The sequence below is a fragment of the Perca fluviatilis genome, chromosome 2, assembly GCF_010015445.1.
Source record: "Perca fluviatilis chromosome 2, GENO_Pfluv_1.0, whole genome shotgun sequence".
NCBI classification, from domain to species: Eukaryota; Metazoa; Chordata; class Actinopteri; order Perciformes; family Percidae; genus Perca; species Perca fluviatilis.
Window position 1 is genome coordinate 5,088,186 of NC_053113.1, and position 24,306 is coordinate 5,112,491.

General features: G+C 41.7%; 1 protein-coding gene and 1 pseudogene across 12 annotated transcripts in view; one reads left to right on the forward strand and one right to left on the reverse strand.

The window, feature by feature from the left end:
* Positions 1-24,306, reverse strand: part of LOC120570840 (NLR family CARD domain-containing protein 3-like) — a 590,579-nt gene that overhangs the window by 426,572 nt on the left and 139,701 nt on the right. The gene's annotated exons all lie outside the window — the stretch shown is intronic.
* LOC120570823 lies at positions 44-24,164 on the forward strand (annotated as a pseudogene).

The following is a 24,306-nucleotide window of genomic DNA, read 5'->3' on the forward strand; positions in this document are numbered from 1 at the left end:
AAGAGCAGAGGAGCAGCAGAGAGGCATTTCTGAAGATCACAATGCACTTCCTGAGGAGAATGAAGCAGGACGAGCTGGCTGACCGTCTGCAGAGCAGTAAGAGGATTTCTCTAAAGATTTAACTTGCTGGACTAATGGGACATTTACTAATGTCTCCAGAGATGGGTCAAAATATGTTTTCTTTACAAAATTAGTTAATGAGCTTTTTTTGTGTACTCTTTCAGGAAGTTCTGCTGGAGTTTGTAAACGTAAACTCAAATCTAACCTAAACAAGAAGTTCCAGTGTGTGTTTGAGGGGATTGCTAAAGCAGGAAACCCAACCCTTCTGAATCAGATGTTCACAGAGATCTACATCATGGAGGGAGGGACTGCAGAGGTCAATGATGAACATGAGGTCAGGCAGATTGAAACAGCATCCAGAAAATCAGACAGACCAGAAACAACAATCAGACGAGAAGACATATTTGAAACTCCACATGGAAGAGAGGAACCAATCAGAACAGTGATGACAAAGGGAGTGGCTGGCATCGGGAAAACAGTCTTAACACAGAAGTTCACTCTGGGCTGGGCTGAAGACAAGGCCAACCAGGACATCCAGTTCATATTTCCATTCACTTTCAGAGAGCTGAACATGCTGAAAGAGAGAAAGTACAGCTTAGTGGAACTTGTTGATCACTTCTTTAGTGAAACCAAAGAAGCAGGAATCTGCAGGTTTGAAGAGTTCCCAGTTGTCTTCATCTTTGACGGTCTGGATGAGTGTCGACTTCCTCTGGACTTCCTCAACACTGAGATCCTGACTGATGTTACAGAGTCCACCTCAGTGGATGTGCTTCTGACAAACCTCATCAGGGGGAAACTGCTTCCCTCTGCTCGCCTCTGGATAACCACACGACCTTCAGCAGCCAATCAGATCCCTGCTGAGTGTGTTCACGTGGTAACAGAGGTCAGAGGATTCACTGACCAACAGAAGGAGGAGTACTTCAGGAAGAGATTCAGAGACAAGAAGCAGGAAAGCAGAATCATCTCCCACATCAAGACATCACGAAGCCTCCACATCATGTGCCACATCCCAGTCTTCTGCTGGATCACTGCTACAGTTCTTGAGGACATGTTGAAGACCAGAGGGGGAGGAGAGCTGCCCAAGACCCTAACTGAGATGTACATCCACTTCCTGGTGGTTCAGTCCAAACTGCAGAACATCAAATATGGTGGAGGAGCTGGGACCGATTCAAACTGGAATAAAGAGACAATGAAGATGATTGAGTCTCTGGGGAAACTGGCTTTTGAGCAGCTGCAGAAAGGCAACCTGATCTTCTATGAATCAGACCTGACGGAGTGTGGCATCGATATCAGATCAGCCTCAGTGTACTCAGGAGTGTTCACACAAATCTTTAAAGAGGAGAGAGGACTGTATGAGGACAAGGTATTCTGCTTCGTCCATCTGAGTGTTCAGGAGTTTCTGGCTGCTCTTCATGTTCATCTGACGTTCATCAACTCTGGAGTCAACCTGCTGTCAGAAGAAAAACAACCTCCTGGATGCCTAAAGTCTTCGAGTCAAACCTGAAGTAAAATGTCTCCATCAGAGTGCTGTGGAAAGGCCTTACAGAGTCCAAATGGACACCTTGACTTGTTCCTCCGCTTCCTCCTGGGCCTTTCACTGCAGACCAATCAGACTCTCCTACAAGGTCTGATGACACAGACAGGAAGTAGCTCAGAGACCTATCAGGAAACAGTTGAGTACATCAAGAAGAAGTTCAGTGAGGATCTGTCTACAGAGAGAAGCATCAATCTGTTCCACTGTCTGAATGAACTGAATGATGGTTCTCTAGTGGAGGAGATCCAACAGTCACTGAGATCAGGAAGTCTCTCAAGAGATAAACTGTCTCCTGCTCAGTGGTCAGCTCTGGTCTTCATCTTACTGTCATCAGAAAAAGATCTGGACGTGTTTGACCTGAAGACATACTCTGCTTCAGAGAAGGCTCTTCTGAGGTTGCTGCCAGTGGTCAAAGCCTCCAACAAAGCTCTGTAAGTGGGATTTTATTTTTTTATTATATTTTTCATCAATAAATACTCTGCTATCTTTCAACAGGAGTTAAATATAAATAAGTTGTTTCCTTCCTGTTGTCTCTCCAGACTGAGTGACTGTAATCTGACAGATAGAAGCTGTGAAGCTCTGTCCTCAGTTCTTACCTCCCAGTCTTCTAGTCTGAGAGAGCTGGAGCTGAGTAACAATGACCTGCAGGATTCAGGAGTGAAGCTAATCTCTGATGGACTGAAGAGTCCACACTGCACACTGGAGACTCTCAGGTCAGATCAAGAACAATAATCTTTGAAAAATAAAGTATTAATAAATACTCTGGAAACATTCAAAAAAATGTGAATGATTCCAAAGTATTTTATTTTGATTTAGAATCACTTCATGAAGAATGAAATATGAACTGTGGCTGAGATCCAGGAATCATTTATATTTTAATATCATGTGAGTTTCATTAATGGAGGTTTGCTTATTTCTGAATATACAATAGAGCCAACCAGACAATCCAACCAGACAATCTGATTGGTCAACTAGACATTTAGAGCATACTCAAATCAGCATGACAGCACAATCAGAGCCATTTGAGCACACCTTATTCATCATGTAATATTACTCCGCCATTTCCATGGCAACATTGCAACTTCCAGGGCTGTATAAAAAAAAACAACGGTAACCTACAATATTGATACAATGGATCTTTTTGTTGTTAATTTTGATTTATATGGAGGATTTAGTTTTGATAATTAGTTGGAAGATGATGAGAAGTGAATCATTGTATGAAACAACATTTTACACTCTGGAGTTAATTGTTACTGGAATAGTTTGGATCAAATCAGCTGTTAGATCACATCAGCTGTTTGGATCACATCAGCTGATGGATTACATCAGCTGTTTGGATCACATCAGCTGTGCCACTGACACATCAATAATGAAGTTTGTGGACGTATTGTAGCAAAACAATAATGTTTAGTAGATATTTTAGTTATAACTAGATTAATTTAGCCAAACAGTTTGGTGTTTATATGTGCGGTAGTTATTATGTTTTGGACAATTCCACGATCTCTACCGTTACAAAACTAACATTAGCTTAAGATGACTGGCTGACTATCAGTTAACATGGAGGGACTATTAATGGTCTCTTTTGCTTTTCTTTATTTTTAGAGTGAATTACCCCACAATATGAATACAGTTTGATTATAATTTTTATTTAGTTTAAACATTGCTGTATAATCACTTTATTACACGGGAGGGTTTGATATAACGTCATATTATCACTTCAGTCATGCTTAGCCGCTTCACTGTCATGCCAATAATGACGTTAAATCAAACCCTCTCGTGTTATATTGCCAAATTCAGTCACTATTATCATGTTTCCAACTTTTTTAGAGTAGAGCAGCAGATATTTAAACATGCTGAGAAGGGATTTCATATACTGTATCACCAAAAGTCCAGACTCAACATATAAACAATCGTTTATTTGTCTTCTTCTATGACATTTCTCTAAAGTTGAAGCTTTATTAAATTTAAAATACCCTTCTCATGTCAGGATTTAAAATTAAGCAATTTGAAAATCTTTCAATGTTTCCAAAACATTTTGTTCTTATTCATAACATGTCATAAAGCACAAAGTATTAACTATGGCTATGACTTTTTTTTTTTTAATCTCATGTGAATTTGAACTCTGGATCTCTTTTTACTCCTCATTCAGTCACAATTAGTTATCATGTTTCTAACTTGTTTAGAAATTTGATTTTATATTCTCTATCACCAAAAGTCCAGACTTAACATTTAAACGCAAAAACTATCTGTCTTCTTCATTACTGTCCCTCCAACAAAGCTCTGTAAGTGTGATTTATTCATCATTTAATACTTTGATATCTTTCAACAGGATTTAAATATAAATAACTTGTGTTCATCCTGTTGTCTCTCCAGACTGAGTGACTGTAACCTGTCAGATAGAAGCTGTGAAGCTCTGTCCTCAGTTCTCAGCTCCCAGTCCTCTAGTCTGAGAGAGCTGGACCTGAGTAACAATGACCTGCAGGATTCAGGAGGGAAGCTGATCTCTGTTGGACTGAAGAGTCCACACTGCACACTGGAGACGCTCAGGTCAGATCAAAAATAATGGGCCTCATTCACCAATATCTTCCTAAGTTTTCTCTTAAATATGCTCTTAAGAAGGTTCCTAAGAAAAGTCTACGTCGGATTCATGACGTGTTCTTAAACAGCAGATTTGTTCGCACCTGTGCTCTTAGGATTGATGAATCCCACGTCTTCGTAACTGAAAGCGCGTGTCAGTTGTTCCTAATTAGCATAAAAAAACGCCCCGCAAATTCCCATATAAGGACATGACACTTCCTGTGCACCTCCTGGGAGACACCACAAAAAAGGCCTGGCTTTTAAAAAAAGTTCCTATCCTAACCAGCATAAAACGGAAATATGTTGTTAGAATCGGAATGAGGTTGGTTTTATTCATGGATGTATTTTCTTTTCTTTAACCATGCAAGTAAGCAAATAAAGTGTGTGAAGCAGCGCAAATGGGGAGATGTGAAGAGGTCCAGCCAAATAAATAAGATATGAACGCGTCTTACGCAGCCTGGCGGAGGAGTAAATGACACTGTGGAGAGAAATAGATGGCAACTATGATTTAAAAACGGGAATAATAAAAAACAAAGATTTTCATTTTCACTTTTACCGGGGGCTGTATTACCGAGGGTCAGCGGCGCTGTGCCCGGGCCCTGGAGCACCAGAGCCGGCTCTGATCAGCGTGGCCCCATATATACAGTATCTACGGCAACCAAACTTTACTGGTGAGACAAACGAGAGACGGTCTGGAAGACGTTTTGGCAGGGGGAAACTAATCAGAAAATGTAACGGAACATTGTAGAAATGTAGTGGAGTAGAAAGTATAGATAATTGCTGCAAAATGTAACAAAGTAAAAGTCAAAAGTAGGCTATGCACTATTGAGTTCACTTAAGTAAAGTACAGATACGTAAAAAATTTACTTAAGTACAATTATGAAGAATTTGTACTTTGTTACATTCTACCACTGGATTTTGACCATATAAATAGCGACAAATCCCCAAATAATGCAGGATTTAATCAGTTTAACTGCTAATGTAAATTGCAGTGTTAGTGTTTTTTTGCATAATATGATTTCTTTTTCAACAAATGATCAGAAATACATTATAGTGCAATACTATCATTGTAAACGACTGTAGAATTAAATAAAATGTAGTAACCAATAATTTGGAGCAAAATGTCATCACTCAAATGTGCGTAAGAGTGCTTTTCAGTGTTCGTAGATTTTGTTCTTAGCTAAGAACAAATCCAAGTTAAGAAAACATTAGTGAATGCCAGAATCTTCGTAAAAAGTTTGTAAGAAGGGTTTAAGAACACATTTCTTCGTAAGAATGGTTGGTGAATGAAGCCCAATGATCTTTGAAAAAAACAGTATTGAAAAATACTTTGGAAATATTCAAAAAGATGTGAATGTTTCCAAAGTATTTTCTTCTGATTTAGAATCACTTCATGAAGAATGAAATATGAACTGTGGCTGAGATCCACAAATAATTTATATTTTAATATTATGTGACATTGATTAATGGACGTGTTTTTTATTTCTGATTATACAAGAAGTAGATCCAACCAGACAACCTGATTGGTCAGCTAGACATTTAGAACGTACTCAAATTAGCATGACAGCACACCCTGTAGTGCCAATAATGACATTAAATCAAACCCTCTCGTGTAATATTGCCTAATTCAGTCAAGATCAATTATCATGTTTCCAACTTGTTTAGAGTAGAGCAGCAGATATTTAAACATGCTGAGAAGGGATTTCATATACTGTATCACCAAAAGTCCAGACTCAACATACAAACACAATTGTTATTTGTTTTCTTCTATGACATTTCTCTAAACTTTAAGCTTTATTCAATTTAAACCATCCTTCTCATGTCAGGATTTAAAATGTAGCAATTCTGAAATCTTTTAATGTTTCCAAAGCATTTTGTTCTTATTTATAATATGTCGTAAAGCAGAAAGTATGAAATGTGGATATGGCATTTTTTTTTTAAATCTTATGTGAATTTGAATACTGGATGTCTTTTTAATCCTCATTCAGTCACAATTAGTTATCATGTTTCTAACTTGTTTAGAAATTTGATTTTATATTCTCTATCACCAAAAGTCCAGACTTAACATTTAAACGCAAAAATTATCTGTCTTCTTCATTACTGTCCCTCCAACAAAGCTCTGTAAGTGTGATTTATTCATCATTAAATACTTTGATATCTTTCAAAAGGATTTAAATATAAATAACTTGTGTCCTTCCTGTTGTCTCTCCAGACTGAGTGGCTGTAACCTGTCAGAGAGAAGCTGTGAAGCTCTGTCCTCAGTTCTCAGCTCCCAGTCCTCTAGTCTGAGAGAGCTGGACCTGAGTGACAACAAACTCCAGGATTCAGGAGGGAAGCTGATCTCTGTTGGACTGAAGAGTCCACACTGCACACTGGAGACTCTCAGGTCAGATCAAGAACAATAATCTTTGAAAAAAACTGTATTGAAAAATACTTTGGAAACATTCAAAAAATGTGAATGTTTGCAAAGTATTTTATTCAGATTTACAATCACTTCATGAAGAATGAAATATGAACTGTGGCTGAGATCCACAAATAATTTATATTTTAATATTATGTGACTTTGATTAATGGACGTTTGTTTATTTCTGATTAAACAAGATTTGGATCCAACTAGACAATCTGATTGGTCAGATATTCATTTAAAACTTACTCAAATTAGCAGACAGCACACCCTGTCGTGCCAATAATTACGTTAAATCAGACCCTCTCGTATAATATTGTTTAATTCAGTCACGATTAATTATCATGTTTCCAACTTCTTTATAGTAGAGCAGCATATATTTAAACATGCTGAGAAGGGATTTCACATACTGTATCACCAAAAGTCCAGACTCAACATATAAACACAATTGTTATTTGTCTTCTTCTATGACATTTCTCTAAACTTTAAGCTTTATTCAATTTAAACCATCCTTCTCATGTCAGGATTTAAAATTTAGCAATTCGGAAATCTTTTAATGTTTCCAAAGCATTTTGTTCTTAGGTCGTAAAGCACAATGTATGATCTATGACTATGGCATTTTTTTTTTTAAATCTTATGTGTATTTGAATACTGGATGTCTTTTACTCACTTTACTTCAGTCACAATTAATGATCATGTTTCCAACTTGTTTAGAAAATGGATATTACATTCTTTATCACCAATAGTCCAGACTTAATATTTAAACACAATCCTTATCTGTCTTCATCATTACTGTCTCTCCAACAAAGCTCTGTGTGATTTATTCATCATTAAATACTCTGTTATCTTTCAACACCAGTTAAATATAGATAAGTTGTTTCCTTCCTGTTGTCTCTCCAGACTTTGTGGCTGTAACCTGTCAGAGAGAAGCTGTGAAGCTCTGTCCTCAGTTCTCAGCTCCGAGTCCTCTAGTCTGAGAGAGCTGGACCTGAGCAACAACAACCTGCAGGATTCAGGAGGGAAGCTGATCTCTGATGGACTGAAGAGTCCACACTGCACACTGGAGACTCTCAGGTCAGGATCCATTAACCCATTCAACTGATGACCATTTAAAATCTGATTAACTTTAGTTGATAAAACATCTACTTTGTGTCTGCTGATACGATAAACTTGGGCGTAGTTATTAATTATATAATATTACTTTACTTTACTGACGATTTTTCATTGTTTACTTTTTTTGTTAAATAATTAAATAGAACAGATTATTTTAAAGGTGTATTCTAAATCTGAACCAAAATGTACCTGGACAACAAACTAAACGGCTCCAATGGCTCCACGTGTTGACAGAGGGTTCCTGTGTGTTTTTCTGTGTGTTTACAGTCTGTCAGGATGTCTGATCTCAGAGGAAAGCAGTTCTTCTCTGGCCTGTGCTCTGAGCTCCAACCCCTCCCATCTGAGAGTGCTGGACCTGCGCTACAATCATCCAGGAGACTCAGGAATTAAGCTACTGTCAGTGGGACTGAAGGATCCACTCTGGAGACTGGACACTCTCAGGTACAAACACCGATGAACAAAAAGAAGTTTTTTTTGTAGGAAGTTTTAAAGGAGAACATTTCCAGGAACTAAAATGATGACTTCCTCTTGTTAATAATTGATGTAGTTGCAACACATCTCTGTGTGTTAAAGGGACTGTCCGTGGTTCAGTTTCAACCCGACAGACAGGTCCAGGACAGGTTTAGCCTAGCTTTGCACAAATCAATGTGAGAAGAGTGCGTGGATGAAGCATTACTCTTTCTGCAGTTTAGTTAGCTAGAGGTTTAAAATGTCAGTTGCCGGTGCTGCATGGCTCATGTGATCGACCAGAGACGTACACTGACGTCCGGACCATTTATTTATCTAAGTTCCTCTTGTATTGGGAGAATACCGGCTCTAAGTTAAAAAAGTCGCTCAAAACGCTTTTTCCTAGTCCCTGCGGTGCAAACACTATATATATATATATATATATATATATATATATATATATATATATATATATATATATATATATATATATATGTATATGTATATGTATATGTGTGTGTGTGTGTGTGAGAGTGATGTAATGTTCATGTTTCTCTATGGAGAAAGGTCCACTGTTGCACCAAATGCTTGCTCTTGGGGGAATTGTTGGGTCTGGCAGACCCAAAGCCACAACAGAATCAGAAGACAAGTTTCTGAGAGTCAACAGCTTGCGTGATAGGCAGCTCACAGGACAACAGCTTCAATCACAGCTTAATTCAATCAGGAAAGAGTTGTTTGCAGATATGCAAAAGGTTTAATGTACAAGAGCATGTAACTGTACAGAGTATTGGAGATTGAACGCCATCTTTATATTAATTTAATATAGGGGTAGGGAATCATGATGTAACCCCCAAAAATGAGACTGAATAGAGGAAGGGAACATGAAGGAAATAGAACACACTTTTCCGTATTTAATTTTAAATAAAATCTATTAGATTTGATTAGGCTATCTATTGTAAGAGCAATATGAACGGAATAATTCTGTCGAAGTGAACGGCTAAACTGAAGAAACACACCACCACCGTTTATATGCCGTTATGGCAACTCGGGCGGTAAACATGAAGGAAAACGAGGCATCTCCGCCGTTACAGCAATTTAGCCAGTAAACATGAAATAAAACCACCTTCTTTACTATTATAATTATTCTCTAGTTTGATATAAACGGGATACCTCCGTAGATGTGAGACATGCAACCCGTAGGCCCAAATGAAACACCAACAGCGGTTATATGCAAGCTTATGGCTTTAGGGATTGTTGATTGGTGAGGATGACGTTGACGTTGGGACAAATGTATGAAGAGTAAGCCGAAGAAGACCAGCAACCCAGCCTTTGCAGCGAGGTTCGAGAAATTCCTTGAGTGGCTGCCGTGGTTGCAGCCCCTATCCTGAATGAGTGCCCTGAATAATGCTGCGGTGAAATGCCAGATTTGAGGAGAATCAACTCCAGAAGTTGCCTAAACCAACCTTTAGACAAGGGACAATCCCCCGGAATAATGAACAGAGGCGCGAGGGAGTTAGTAGGAGGCCTTACTGTAGATAGTTCAACATGAATTTAAATTGTACATAAGTCTAATAAAATGTACAGTCTTTGGAGCTTAGACTCCATCATTATGAAATCATTTTTAAAGGGTAAGAAAGCCAAGACAATCCCCCAAAAACGTTATGAGAATTAGTGATAGAAGAAAGAAAATATACTTACCTAACTGCAATAATGATCTGTAATTAGAAAAGCAAATGAAATCAGCCAGTGAAATGCTACCCGTATTTCGGTTATCGGCAACTCAGGCCGGCATCGTCAGCTCAAGCTGGCCTCGGCAACTCAGGCCAGCATCGGCAACTCAGGCCGGGATAACACGGCATCTCCGCCAGTATGGCAACTCAGGCCGGGATAACACGGCATCTCCACCAGTATGGCAACTCAGGCCGGGATAACACGGCATCTCCACCGGTACGGCAACTCAGTCCGGCGTACCACAGTATCTTTATGGATCTGTAAATAGAAAACAAATGCAGTGATCTGGCCCCAAAACCGCATGCGAAATACCTCCCGTATGGTTAGGTAATGCTAAAATATAGAGACAATCAAATCACTGCATCTCAGGCTGTTGCATTATAGTAAGCAAGCAATGTCATTATAGCAGACGTCATATCGTTGGGACGTATCTGAGATACCTTGATTAGCTGCAATAAGAGCAGCCCCTATCTTAATATATGACCCGATAAGCTAAGATGAAACGTGAGCTTTGATGAGACTAGCTTAAATGATAGCTAACCTATCTTAGACCAGGAACTCCTGGGAAGAAGTATAAGGTGAGAGGAAGCTAGTATGCCTGAGCAATGAGTAGTTACCTAAGAAAAGAAACAGAGTGTGTCTGCGTCCAACCAAACATAGACCAGATGCCATGAGTCAGCCTCATTCAATGTCAGAGATACGTCCCTTGACGCTCCATGCTGCGATGACATCATGTAAAATGTGCTCCTAACAAGGACGTTGATATGACGATGTCCGTAAAGTGCAGCAATTATGAGAATCCCTATACCGGGCATCGGCAAAACCTAGGGAAAAGTAAATGAGAATCAGACATATGATACTGCAAGGAGGATCAAAGTGAAGGAATAAGAGGTTGCGACAACCATAATACAGATGGAGGTCACACGACATAGTGACATAGTCACCATGCTGAGTTTGCGCGCCCATGAGTGAGTCAACGCACGTTGGATCCACGACCAACCACCGAGGTCAGCCAGGGGAAACTAATTTGCAGACCAGGCACCATTTTATCTAAACAAAAAAACAAAAACATGAAGACCCCCACGGATTAGATAAGGATGAATGTAGATAGCTGATGCGAAGCAAATGCAGCCTGTTAGAGAAGGTAATTAGATATCCATTAAAATCGTCGATACCCGGCACGAAGATATGACGCCAGTGAACGAAATAAACAGACATAGTGCTCAGAACACTTGGATTTATACCCTTCATAAATTGCGATGAATATGGCGCACTCGCCACATGCATGCTGCTGACGTCAGCAATTCCTACCAGGCAAAACATTTTAACACCTCATCACTGGGTGCCAGATAAGACAGGTAGCATCACAGCTGCACTAAGTGCAACTGCACAAAAGGCGTATCCACATATTCAACGTTACTATTTAAAGCTGCTGTAGGTAAGATTGTGAAGATCCAGGACTTCGTCAACAAATTTGAACATCGACAACTTCTCAGTCCCTCCCCCCTTTCTGCTGTAGCCCAAACCGTCACCTAAGCCCCTCCCACACAAGGCAGTTTGACAGAACTGCCGGCATGTCAGACAACATTTTCAATAACTAAACACTAACACAATGTTAACTTTACTCACCAACAGTAAAACGATGCTAACTAGCAGGCTACTGTTAGCAATTTCAGCATCATATCAGACCAACCACTGTGCAAAGCTTTGTGGACTTTTGACTGCTAATAACCAAGTGAAAGATAAATCATTCATGGTAATTATGTTACCTGTCGAGAAGAAATGTGGCTACATCTGCATCGTTCTTCAGATCTTTAAAATCCCGGAGCTCACGCCACCTATGAAAACCCACTTCACCCGAGTTTTGGGAAACCTTTCTGCAGCTCGTGCGCGGGGAAGGGGGAGGGGAGAACCCTATTACATGCGTATACATGCCTGAACAGTGATTGACAGGCAGATAGACCCCCCCCTGTGGGCCTGATTGGAGAAAATCAACCGGGAGCGGTGGAATTTTGCCAAACAGGCTACAGGCTGTAGGTGGTGCCAGAGGAACTGGATTTTTTTCATATTACATAATTCATGTAGTTCCACTGGACCATAGGGTCAGTTTCAGCAAATAGGACAGAAAGTTACTTTTATAAGACTTACCTACTGAATCTTTAAGCAGTTGTACATTTGTATACCCAACTTGTATATATGTTAAATGTCCGTTCTTGTATTCTACCCTATTATTATGTCATGACGTACGTATATTGCATCCCATTATGCATGTATATAGTATCCTAGTATCTTAGTATACTACGCGCTGTGTGACTGTGACATAGCGTCGTTTCCCTATCAAAAAGAATCTTACACCTGCCCAAATATTAGAACAACGATTTAACCCCAGATCATGTCACGAATATGCAACAAATGCATAAATGTCACTCCTCGCTTATCAACACATGATATGTACGTAGAATTGGTGAAGAGAGGCTGGAACTTATACCAGACACACTACGAAGTATTGCGCATGATAATGAGCTGCTTCCCAGCGAGACCTCCGAACATGAACGGAGTGAGCCGCTAGAGGGCTTTAGCAATGGGAACAGCAGCGCCGTGTACTACCGTAAATGCGCACGTGAATTAAAGGACGCTGCCAGGTTGCTCCCGGTTGATCCGGCGTGGATTCCCTAGTGCAGGAGAAAAGGCCGCTAGACAGGGACAAAACGAGAGAGAGATTTCCTCCAGGACAGACATCAGCAGCTACCAACCGAGACACGGGCCGTGAAAGGTGAAGCAAAATGAACGCCTTTCCTGAAATGACAGCTGATAGCACAGGGAGAGAAGCAGATTTTAAAGCAGTGTTGTGACGCTGTGATTGGCCTATGAATCCGTGGCCGATTCTGATTGGCTTATCAGAAAGGTGAAAGCCTCCAGCGCTGATTCGCTTTAGGGAGAGAACTGATTATTTGTTAGGTCTTCCTGAAAGAATTTGCGCTGAGCTACATTAGTGGTCGGAATAAGCAAGTTTCAGTTTCAACTGTAAAGAGAACACCTGGAGCTGCAGGTTTGATAGGTCGAGTTGCATCAAGAAAGCCATTGCTAAGACGTCAGAATAATAAAAACAGGCTTGCCTGAGACAAGAAACATCGTCAATGGACTAATGAAGACTGGAAGAATTCGTTATGGACTGATGAATCAAATTTGAAATCTTCAGTTCATCACGGAGGATTTTTTGTATGCCGTCGAGTAGGCGAAAGGATGGTTCCTCAGTGTGTGACATCAACTGTCAAACATGTAGGAGGAAGCGTGATGGTCTGGGGCTGTTTTGCTGGATCCAGGGTCAGTGATTTTCACAGAGTGAAAGGCACCCTGAACCAAAACGGCTACCACAGCATTTAGCAGCACCATGCAGTACCCTCTGGTATGCGCCTAGTTGGTCAGGGGTTCATCCTACAGCAAGATAATGACCCAAAACATAAGTCCAAGCTATGCCAGAACTACCTTAGCAAAAAAGAACAAGATGGTAAGCTTCAAAACATGGAGTGGCCAGCACAGTCCCAGACTTAAACCACATTGAGCTGGTTTGGGATGAACTGGACAGAAAAGTGAAAGCAAAGCAACCTACAAGTGCCACACATTTATGGGAACTTCTGCAACAGAGTTGGGAAGAACTTTCTGAAGAATATTTGATTTCCATTGTAGAAAGAATGCCACGAGTGTGTTCAGCTGTTATATCTGCCAAAGGGGGCTACTTTGATGAGTCAAAAATGTAGAATACATTTTGGTTTATAAATGGATTCCATGATTTCTTTTTTAACTTAAATTGTTCATTTGTTTTATTCTTTAATTTCAGAGTACAATAAGACATTGAACTGCATGAATTTCAATAAAAACCTGGAAAAATTGGGGTGTTCTAAAACCTTTGACCTGATTTCTTTGTGGTCACCGTACGAGTAAATTTGACCCAGACGCGTAACTATCAGTAAGCAGGGTATGAGGTGCTTAAGGGCCCGGACCAATCAGGGGCCTGCATATTGACAGCCGGGCCCCCTATCACATTTTCATCACTCGCGAAAATCCCAGCAGTCCCCCGTGCACCCTGACAGCCAGTGACCAAGTGGGAGTGAGGACGGGTCAAATTAATTTCCTTGTTTTTGATATGAAAACGAGACCATGGATGAGACACCAGTGTGACTCGAATATCTCACATTTACCAACAAGACGTACAGCGAAAGACCGTCCAAAACATTTCAGACCGTCCTGCCGACCTGTAGACATTTTAACATCAATGTACGCTGTAACGATTTTTCACTATAAAGTCGCTGAAAGCTGCTGCTGTTTCAATCCTGTCGGCTCTTTGCAGCGGGCGGGGCTGCTTCGTTCCCCCTGCGACTGACGTGCGCATACACACAAACACACACATACACACACACATAATCACACACGGTGAATGCAGGAAAACACACAAATGAGACGTACAGGATGACCTAAATTGAGGACAGTTATGCTCGTCATTGTAAGTGCAATGATAAGTTAAAGTCCAATAAGTACTTTATCAAACCGTATGAATGTGTGTCCCAGGCCAGGAGGAAATTAACTTAAAATGTAAAGATCAACAAGCCACTGACAGTGACAGATATGTGCATATTTGATTCACTCAATAAATTATAATTTTTTGTGTTAAATCCACCAGCCATTTTCATATTATACCAACATTTGCAGCAATCCTGAGCCTTTTTGGTAAGGTTCCTAGGAAATCTCAGCCCAGAGTAATTAATTAATAGTAATAATTGTTATTCTCCCCAAAACAAGTTTCCTTTTTATTTTTAAAGAACTATATAAAAAAAATCGCAACTTTTTTTTGCAACGTTCACTGTCTCTCACAACTTCATTGTGTTTTTACAAAAGCTTGCGCAAAATCAGGCATTTTGGGCCGCAACAATCTCAAAAAAGGCAAAATCCTGGAGGGACTGCCCTTGTATGTTTTTTCATGTGTTATGGTGCGCATTCACCAGTGTTTTGTTGTTGTTGTGGTGCAGGTAGGCTACTCCTGATTTTGTCAGTCATCTCATCTCTTATATGCTGTGTCTCTATGATCCTATCCTGTCCTATTCATGGTAGCCTACTCATGGACATTATACCGTCATCACATTCTGTAGTAGGGGGGCCCGCCTCGATAATCCTGCTTAAGGGCCGGTGTTGGCTTGTTACACCACTGATATGACCGGTTGTTGTGGGTTTGTTTTGGTTTCTTTGGTAACTCCATTCATTTTGACTATATATGATGCAGCATCCTGTCATACTGTGTGAAAGTGGTGGCTTCAGTCAGCGTGTGTTCGTGTCTCTGCAGTAGTGTATTAGGTGTCTCTAGGTGTTGAGCCTTGTGTTAAATCACGTTATTCCACACGGTAATGTCCTAGTGTCATGGTGAGGTTATTCAAAGGTGATTTAACTGCCGGAGGATAGTACTGAAGGCCCAGGTGTAAAATACACAGTCAGCTACTGCTGTAGATAAACTGCTGGTTGCTATGGATGCTGCTATCTCTGAACCCACGGATCTAGCATGTTGTTTGTATCATATGTGTTTACATGGACATGAATACTCCAGTTATGAGGATTATCCTGTTTTTGATCATATTCAGGATATGATGTTTAGTAGGGATGAGTGAGTACAGCATTATCTGTATTTGTATCTGTTAACCATATGAATTATCTGTATCTGTACTCGGACTGGGCGGGGCCTAGCCCGGAAGTGGGCGGGATTTAACCCGGAAGTGGGTCGTGGGTATTTTAAGCATGCAATTGATATGGGTTGATCAGAAATTGTTATATTTATTGCTGATTAGAAAACTATTTACATGACAGCATCAGCATCGAGCATCAGATCAATAGTTTTGATCACGATAACAAATTAACTATTCATACCACAACTACCTTTATTTTTTTTTATAAAATACAGCAAGAAAGTGTCAGATACTCAGTGCATGAAGTCAAAAAAAATGGTTAGAGCCAGCAGACGGTTTAAAAAAAAATAAAAACTCTGATGACCGGCAGAGAGAGGGAGAGAGTGAGATAGAGTGTGTGTGTGTGTGTGTGTGTAGCTAATTAATTTGTAATATAGTTTTATACCACTACTTCCTTTATTTTTTTTATGAAATACATTAAGAAAGTGTCAGACACTCGTGAAGTCAAAAAAACTGGTTAGAGCCAGCAGACGGTTTAAAAAAAGAAAACATATCTCCGACAGGCAGAGAAGCAACGCAAGTCACATTCTACCAAGCACCACGTCTGAACAAACCCACGTTTACCAGAACTCTACTGGTTAATAAGTAAGTACTACAAACCAAAGTAAAAAATAAACCTGAAGCTGAAGAAATCCTACGCGGAAAACGCGAACCTGACAAATTCTCTAACCTGAAAACACACTTCTAATACCTCGCCCAGATCCACGGTCCTAACCAAACGACCAAATTTGTCCGACGACAAAGAGATTCCCAAAAAAAGTCGACCAACAATGGGGTTGTTTTATAGTGTGAAAGCATTTTTGGGCAGGTTCGGACTTTCGGACCAAATACAGGAAGCTCTGGCAGGCTCTCCTCGTGTTACAAGACCGGCGAAGCTACTTTAAGGAATAGCTCGGTGCTTAGTGAGAGAGAGAGAGAGTGACGGTGAATGCGCTCAGAGCAGACAGCTGTCAGCTATCAGAGCAGAGAATACATCAGCATTTTATTTGTTAAGTGGTAGTAAATGTAGGCTACAGTGTATGTTTCCGTTTGTCTCTGAATAAATGCTCCAGAAAGAAAGTCCCGTGTCTTGCTTCTCTACATCACAACAAAACAAAAAGAGCCGCGGCAGTAGGGGAGAGCAGCGGTCAGTTGAATAGCCTGAACTCTGACCCAGACAGAGGATATGAGAGGACAGGGAAGCCGTCAACAAACCAATCAGTGATAAGTATCTGGAGACGCAGCTCACGTATGTGATGACGACAGGACGTAGTTTTGTCACGTAGAGATCTTTAGTGCGCTTGCAAAACTGCAGTGTGAAACCAAAACTTACCGGATCAAATGTATACAATGTAACAAAAACATGAACCTTGGTCCGGACCTTGGTTCGGACTTTCATGTGTGAAAACGCCCTGAGGGAGAGACAGAGTGTTCTGTGTGTGAGTGAGCGGAGCGGGACACAGACAGCAACACAATAAATCTGTATGTGTGTAGGGGAGGGGCTACTGTGTGACTAGCCAATCACAGAACACAGACACAGTCAGCTACCCAATGAGGATTTTTATTCAATCCGAGCACAGATATTGACTCGTATTACTCGTATAATACTCGTACTCGGCAAAAGTGCTTTATCCGTACCGGATACTCGTTTCAGCCGAGTATCCGGCTCAACTCTAATGTTTAGGCAACATGGCACACAGAGAAATCAGGTTATTCCGTTATCTCCGTACATGCTCTTTCTCTCTCTCTCTTTCTCTCTCTCTCTCTTTGACTAAAGTAGCAATAGTAGTTACTTTATTTAAGTTACACATATTCTAAATGGTATCTTCCGTTTAGTTATTTGCAGATTAATTACAGGGTTACAGTATTTGAGAGACCAAAACAAATTATGAATTATTGTGTTGTGTGTTGAAATAAAAAGACATCAAGTGGTTAAAATAAAATATGAAAAATATAATAAATCTAGTAATAATAGCCTTAATTTAAGACCTGAATTGAATAGTCTATCAACTACTTAAGATAAAACAGCTCTAATGAAAAGTGGATAGTAGTTAAACTTATAAAACTTGAGACTGTTATGAAAACACACTATACTTCTTAAAATAAGAATAGTGTTTATGACACCTTAGAGTCCCACTTAGCTGATCAGCCTGGAGCATATGAGACTGAGCAGGTGTCTGATCTCCCCCAGGTCTGCAGGGTTGCCAGCACTGGTTGGTTGAGCGTGGTGTTGGGCTGGGCCAGCAGGGTGGGGTCCAGGATGAGGCCTGGGGACTAAGGGTGGGGGGGTCTCTGTTGGGCTGGTGCTGCTCTGGTCCTGGGGGGGTTGCCTTGTGTATAAGAAGGTGGAGGGTGGTGTGGGCTGGGTCTGTGAGGTGGTGCAGGCTGTCCTGCTGCAGCTCCTCTCTTATAGCAGTGAGCTCTGTTCTCAGAGCTTCTCTGTCCTGCTGCAGCTCCTGGACCTCTCCTCTTAGCTCCTGTATGGAGGCCTTCATCTCGTTCCTCACCTGGCTGAGCTGGTCCCTTACGCCGCCTTCACACTGGCAGTTGAAATCTGCTCCGTAATACGCAATACGCCCCCAGCGGACGTCGTACTACACCGTTGAAAAGCTTCGGAAGCGACTCACAAAAATGACAGAGAGACTAGAAGGACTGATAAGTGTCTGAATGTCCGATTCTCTCTGACCTCTCTTATACAGATAGAAATAGAAAGGCTGCTGCGTGGAGAAAAGTTGCCCAGGATGTTGACATGTCACGTTGTTTAAATGTGATATAGCGATATAATGTTCATATAGTTCGATGTCTGTTGCTAGCTAACCAGTTAGCATTAGCAGGTTTGTTTATCAGTACCATAGCAACGCTGGAATTGTTGGATAGGAGCCTTTCGCAAGAGTTCAATTTTTTTAACCATCCGGATGACCAACTGACACGATTGTTTTTGCACCGCACTCGTTCAGACCCGGTTCGGACCCATTCACATGCGGTTTGTGAATCTCCAGAGGAAATGAATGACTTCCGGTTGTTTCGGAGCTGATTTCAACTGCCAGTGTGAAGGCGGCGTTAGCTGCTGTGTGGATTCAGTGGTCTGTTTGGAAAGCTGTAGCTCCTTCAACTCCACCAGCTCTACTTCTTACGCGGATGCGTGAGTGCAGAGTGAGTCTCAGGAGCGTGTGAGTCTCTATCTTTGTTTTTCTGTGTATTTGGGGTTGTGTATGTGTTTATTTGGTTGTGTGGTTGTTAGTTATTAGTCTGCTGAACCGGCCCCCGATCCCAAGGGGCCGGGCGGTTCAGCCGACCGGGCCGCAGAGCCACCTCCAAAGGGGCTCAGACTCAGAGGTTGCGCCACCTGCGGCTGACTCAGACTCAAACTGCACAGGCAACGTAACTAGACACGCAGGAAAAAGAGAAAGATGTTGAACATAATGAGAGTTTAAATGAGAGTGTAAATGAAGGACATGCCCAGTCTAATGACAAAGCAGAAAATAACAAACAGACAGGGAAAAAGAAAGGCAGTGCTAAAGGAAAAAGCTGCAGTCAGAATGTTACAAATGTGGTTGATGATGTTTTGGCTGAAAATTTGTCCGAAGAGATGGATTTAACTAAAAGATCCAGCAAAAGAAAAAGCAGTTCTTACAAAGAGCAGAGTGAGGCAAAAGCTAAAAAGCTGCTGGAGGTTCTGAGTGATGAGGATGAGGATGATGAGGAGGAATGTGAGTGGACAGCATCCCAAGTAGAGGAGTTAACTCTTTATCCTCTGGATAAAATTAAGAAGTTCCTGCAGGACACTAAGGGGATTAAGGCGGTTAAGACGAAGCAGTTCTTCCCAGATCTGAGAGGGTTCATCAGGTCTGATCTGAGAGGGTTCAACAGGTCTGATCTGTGAGGGTTCATCAGGTCTGACCAGAGGACCTGATGAACCCTCTCTGGTCAGACCTGATGAACCCTCTCAGATCAGACCTGATGAACCCTCCATGAAGGGGCTGACACACCGTGGCGAGGACATCTAGGTTTGGCGGCTGATGTCCAACCTGCATGGAGGAGTTTATATAAACCACCATTACCAAAAAGAGTAGCTGACCTCCAGTGGAGAGTGTTACACGGGATAGTGGCGGTCACCAAGTTCCTGTCTGTCATTAGTCCTGGGGTTAGTTCCTGTCTGTCATTAGTCCTGGGGTTAGTGACACATGTCCTTACTGTGATGAGACAGAAACTGTGTTTCATTGTTATTGTGAGTGTGTGCGTCTGCTGCCATTGTTCTTGCTGCTGGAGAAACTGTTCAGTAAGGTAGGGGAGGTCTTCTCCAAACACATGTTCATCCTTGGGTTCAGGTACAGGAAGTTTGCTAAATATAAATGTCAGTTGTTAAATGTCATCCTGGGCCAATCAGAGATGGCGGTGTATGTGAGCAGGAAGAGGAAGGTGGACGACTCTGTTGATATCAATGTGAATCTACTGTTTACTGGGATGGTGTACTTGGAGCTCCATCACAGCTGGCAAATCTCATATTCAGCCCAAAGCACTCAATACCCAAAGTACATACAAAGTCACCGTTTTTGGGCTAATTGGCTACCAAACGCCGCTGCTCTGACAGAGCTCCAGGGTCTGTGAAGGAAGGCAGGCCAGGCGGCGAGGCAGCAACACAGGCAGCACCGGCGCTGAAATCCAACACACAGTCTTACCAAATTTGCAATTGGCCATCAATTTTCAGAAAACGGCCCATATTTGAGCTTTATATAGTTGATTTCTCGCTTTAAAAAGTCTCAGAAGTGAATTTAATAACGAAATAGCCCGACAAACAATGTATAACTTTGCAGTGTCTGAAATATGAGACCTGCTGTCGAGTCTCCCATGTGTTTCTATGTGGTTTGCTCAAAACCAATCAGCGCGCAGCTCATTCTGAATATTCATCAGCATACCATATTTGGAAGAAAAGCTCTTGTTGCAAATAGAGCCATATTCACAGGGTAGTTAAGGGCCTAATAAAATAGCATTTGGGCAGTTTTTAGCCCAACCAATGTTACATACCCCATTAAGAGACCTTAAGGAACAGTGTAAAATATGTGTAAAATACCCTATATAATCATTCTATCACCCCTTTAACAGAGTTAGCTGTTGTGTTAGCATGGTTAAATGTTGTGTTAAAGGAACACGCCGACTTATTGGGAATTTAGCTTATTCACCGTAACCCCAAGAGTTAGACAAGTCGATACATACCCTTCTCATCTCCGTGTGTGCTGTAATGCTGTCTGACGGCTCCAGCGGCATCAGGCCTGCACAGAACATGCAGGTGAGTGGTTCCAGACATCCTACTGCTCCCAATAAGTGACAAAATAACGCCAACATGTTCCTATTTACATGTTGTGATTTATAGAGTCACAGCGTGTAAAAAATAACATGAGACACAGCCGTCTTCTAACTTTAAACAAACCGGGAACTATATTATTATTATTATTATTATTATTATTATTATTATTATTATTATTATATATAGTACTTGGGCGGAGTGATATGCTCGCAGCAAGCCTGTCTGAGAACATAGTTCCCGGTTTGTTTACTGTTAGAAGATGGCTGTGTCTCATGTTACGTTGTTTTTTTGTACACGCTGTGACTATACAAATCACAACATGTAAATAGGAACATGTTGGCGTTATTTTGTCACTTTTGTCACAATTTGGAGAAGTGGGCTAGTTGGAACCAGTTACCTGCTGGATCTGTGCTAGGCTAAGCTAATGCTGGAACCGTCAGACAGCCTTACAGCACGCACGGAGATGAGAAGGGTATGTATCGACTTGTCTTACTCTGGGGGTTACGGTGAATAACCTAAATTCCCAATAAGTCGGCGTGTTCCTTTAACAGAGTTAGCTGTTGTGTTAGCATGGTTAAAGGAGAACAGGTGGCCGTACGATACACACACACACACAGACACAAACACAAACACACACACCCACACACACAGGTACGATACACACAAACACACACACACCCACACACAGAGAAGTGTATTCCCCCTCATAAATAGGTAATTGAGCAGTGTAGTGGTCCTATCAGTGACTATGTAACTATGGAAACGGACCAAATGATGCTTGTTTCTTGTACAGTAATAGCATTACTGAAGGCTAGCTCTATCTCCATAGTTACGTTACTCCAAGCTTCTTCTCTTGTGAACACCTCCGCTCTTCACTCTTCACACACTACGCTCCGATCTGTTTATCTTTTCCTGCTACAACTGAGGACTTCAGCACAAGACTACAGCCTTCTGTAACGCTAGTTACTTTACAAGAAACAGGCACCATTACCATAGTAACCATACACACACACACACACGCACACAGGTACAGCACACACACAGACAGGTACGATACACACACATACACACACACACACACAGACAAACACACACAGGTACGATACACACACACACAGACACACACAGACACACAGGTACGATACACACACACACACACAGACACACAGACACAGACACACACACACACACACACACACACAGGTACGATATACACACACACACACACACACACATAGACACACACAGGTTTGATATACACACACACACATGTACGATACACACAGATACACACACACACAGACACACACACAGAGACAGACACACACACACAGACCCATATATCAAACACAAACACACACAGACACACACACACACAAACAGACACAGACAGACACAGATACACACACACACACACACACACACACACACACACACACACAGGTCCGATACACACAGATGCACACACACACACACACACACTGACAGACTCACACACACACAGACACAGATCACACACAAACACACACACACACACACACACACACACACAGACATACACAGACACACAAAGACAGACACAGACAGACACAGATACACAGACACACACACACAGACAGGCACACACAGACACACACAGACACAAAGACACACAGAGACATACACACACGCACACAGGCAAACACACACATACACACACACAGTCAGACACACAGATACACACAGACACACTAACACACAAACACACACAGACAGAAAGACAGACACACAGACACACAGACACATACATAGATACACACACACACACACACACAACGACAGACACACACAGACACACAAACAGATACACACAGAAACATGCAGACACGCACACACACACAGGTATGATACACACACACATACACACAGGTACGATACACACAGATAGAAATCCACAGACAGGCACAGACACACACACACACACACACAGACACACAAAGACACACACACACACACACACAGCCAGGCACACATACACACACACACAGATACAAAGACACACAGAGACAGACAGACACACACACACACACACACATAGAACATGTCTACTTTTCTTCTTCTCTCTCTCTTTCTGAGTGATGTAATAAACCCCCCCTCCCTCCTTTCAGGGTGGAGCCTGCTGGAGTCAGATATTTGACACCAGGTCTCAGGAAGTGTAAGTGTGTTTTTAATTTCATTCATCAAACTGTGACATCACTCATTCAGCCCTCTGATGTCATCATCAAAGTGCTGATTGGTTAATAACTGCAGCTGTGTTGTGTCTCCTTCTCTCCGTCAGATTCCTGTGAACTCACACTGGACACAAACACAGTGAACAGAAACCTCAAACTGTCTGACAACAACAGGATGGTGACACGTGTGAAGGAGGATCAGTCATATCCTGATCATCCAGAGAGGTTTGACTCCTGGTCTCAGCTGCTGTGTAGAGATGGTCTGACTGGTCGCTGTTACTGGGAGGTCGAGAGGAGAGGAGAGGTTCATATATCAGTGAGTTACAGAGGAATCAGGAGGAGAGGAGACAGTGATGACGGTTTGTTTGGATATAATAATCAGTCCTGGAGTCTGTTCTGCTCTGATCATCGTTACTCTGTCTGGCACAATACCAGAGTAAAATCCATCTCCTCCTCCTCTGTCTCTGGTAGAGTAGCAGACATCTCCTCCTCCTCTGTCTCTGGTAGAGTAGCAGACATCTCCTCCTCCTCTGTCTCTGGTAGAGTAGCAGACAGCTCCTCCTCTGTCTCTGATAGAGTAGCAGTGTATGTGGACTGTCCTGCTGGCTCTCTGTCCTTCTACACAGTCTCGTCTGACTCACTGATCCTCCTCCACACCTTCAACACCACATTCACTCAGCCTCTCTATCCTGGGTTCTGGTTCGGTGCTGGTTCCTCAGTGTCTCTGAGTCCTGTGTAGGACGGAGAGTCTCCTCCTGTTTCTTACAGCTGATCAGTTGAGTCTGTACCTCCGGGGTCGTCAACGACATTTTTTCAAGGGCCAGAATTTTTCTAAGCGGACACTGTGGGGGACGGACTTTCAAAAAAATAAAATAAAATGAATTTATACCTAATACGTCTATTCTTGTTAGAAATCTTCACTTTCTTGAATTTAATTAATACTATTTATTTTTGAACATGTATTAGTGTGAGAAAACCCCTAAAAAACCATGGAAACTCCTTAATGATAACTGGCTCTTTAACTAGAAAATGATCTCAGACTCGGAGGCAGTTCACTGAGGAGTGATGGTTAAAGTCTGTCGTTATGTAAACATTATTGTAGTATGCAGCGTCCTGATTGGTGGAAAATGCTTGCAGAAAGAAACGGCTGTTGTCAGGTAAACATGTCACAGTCCAAGAGGTGGAAAAGCCCAGCTTTAATGGTGAATGGACTGATA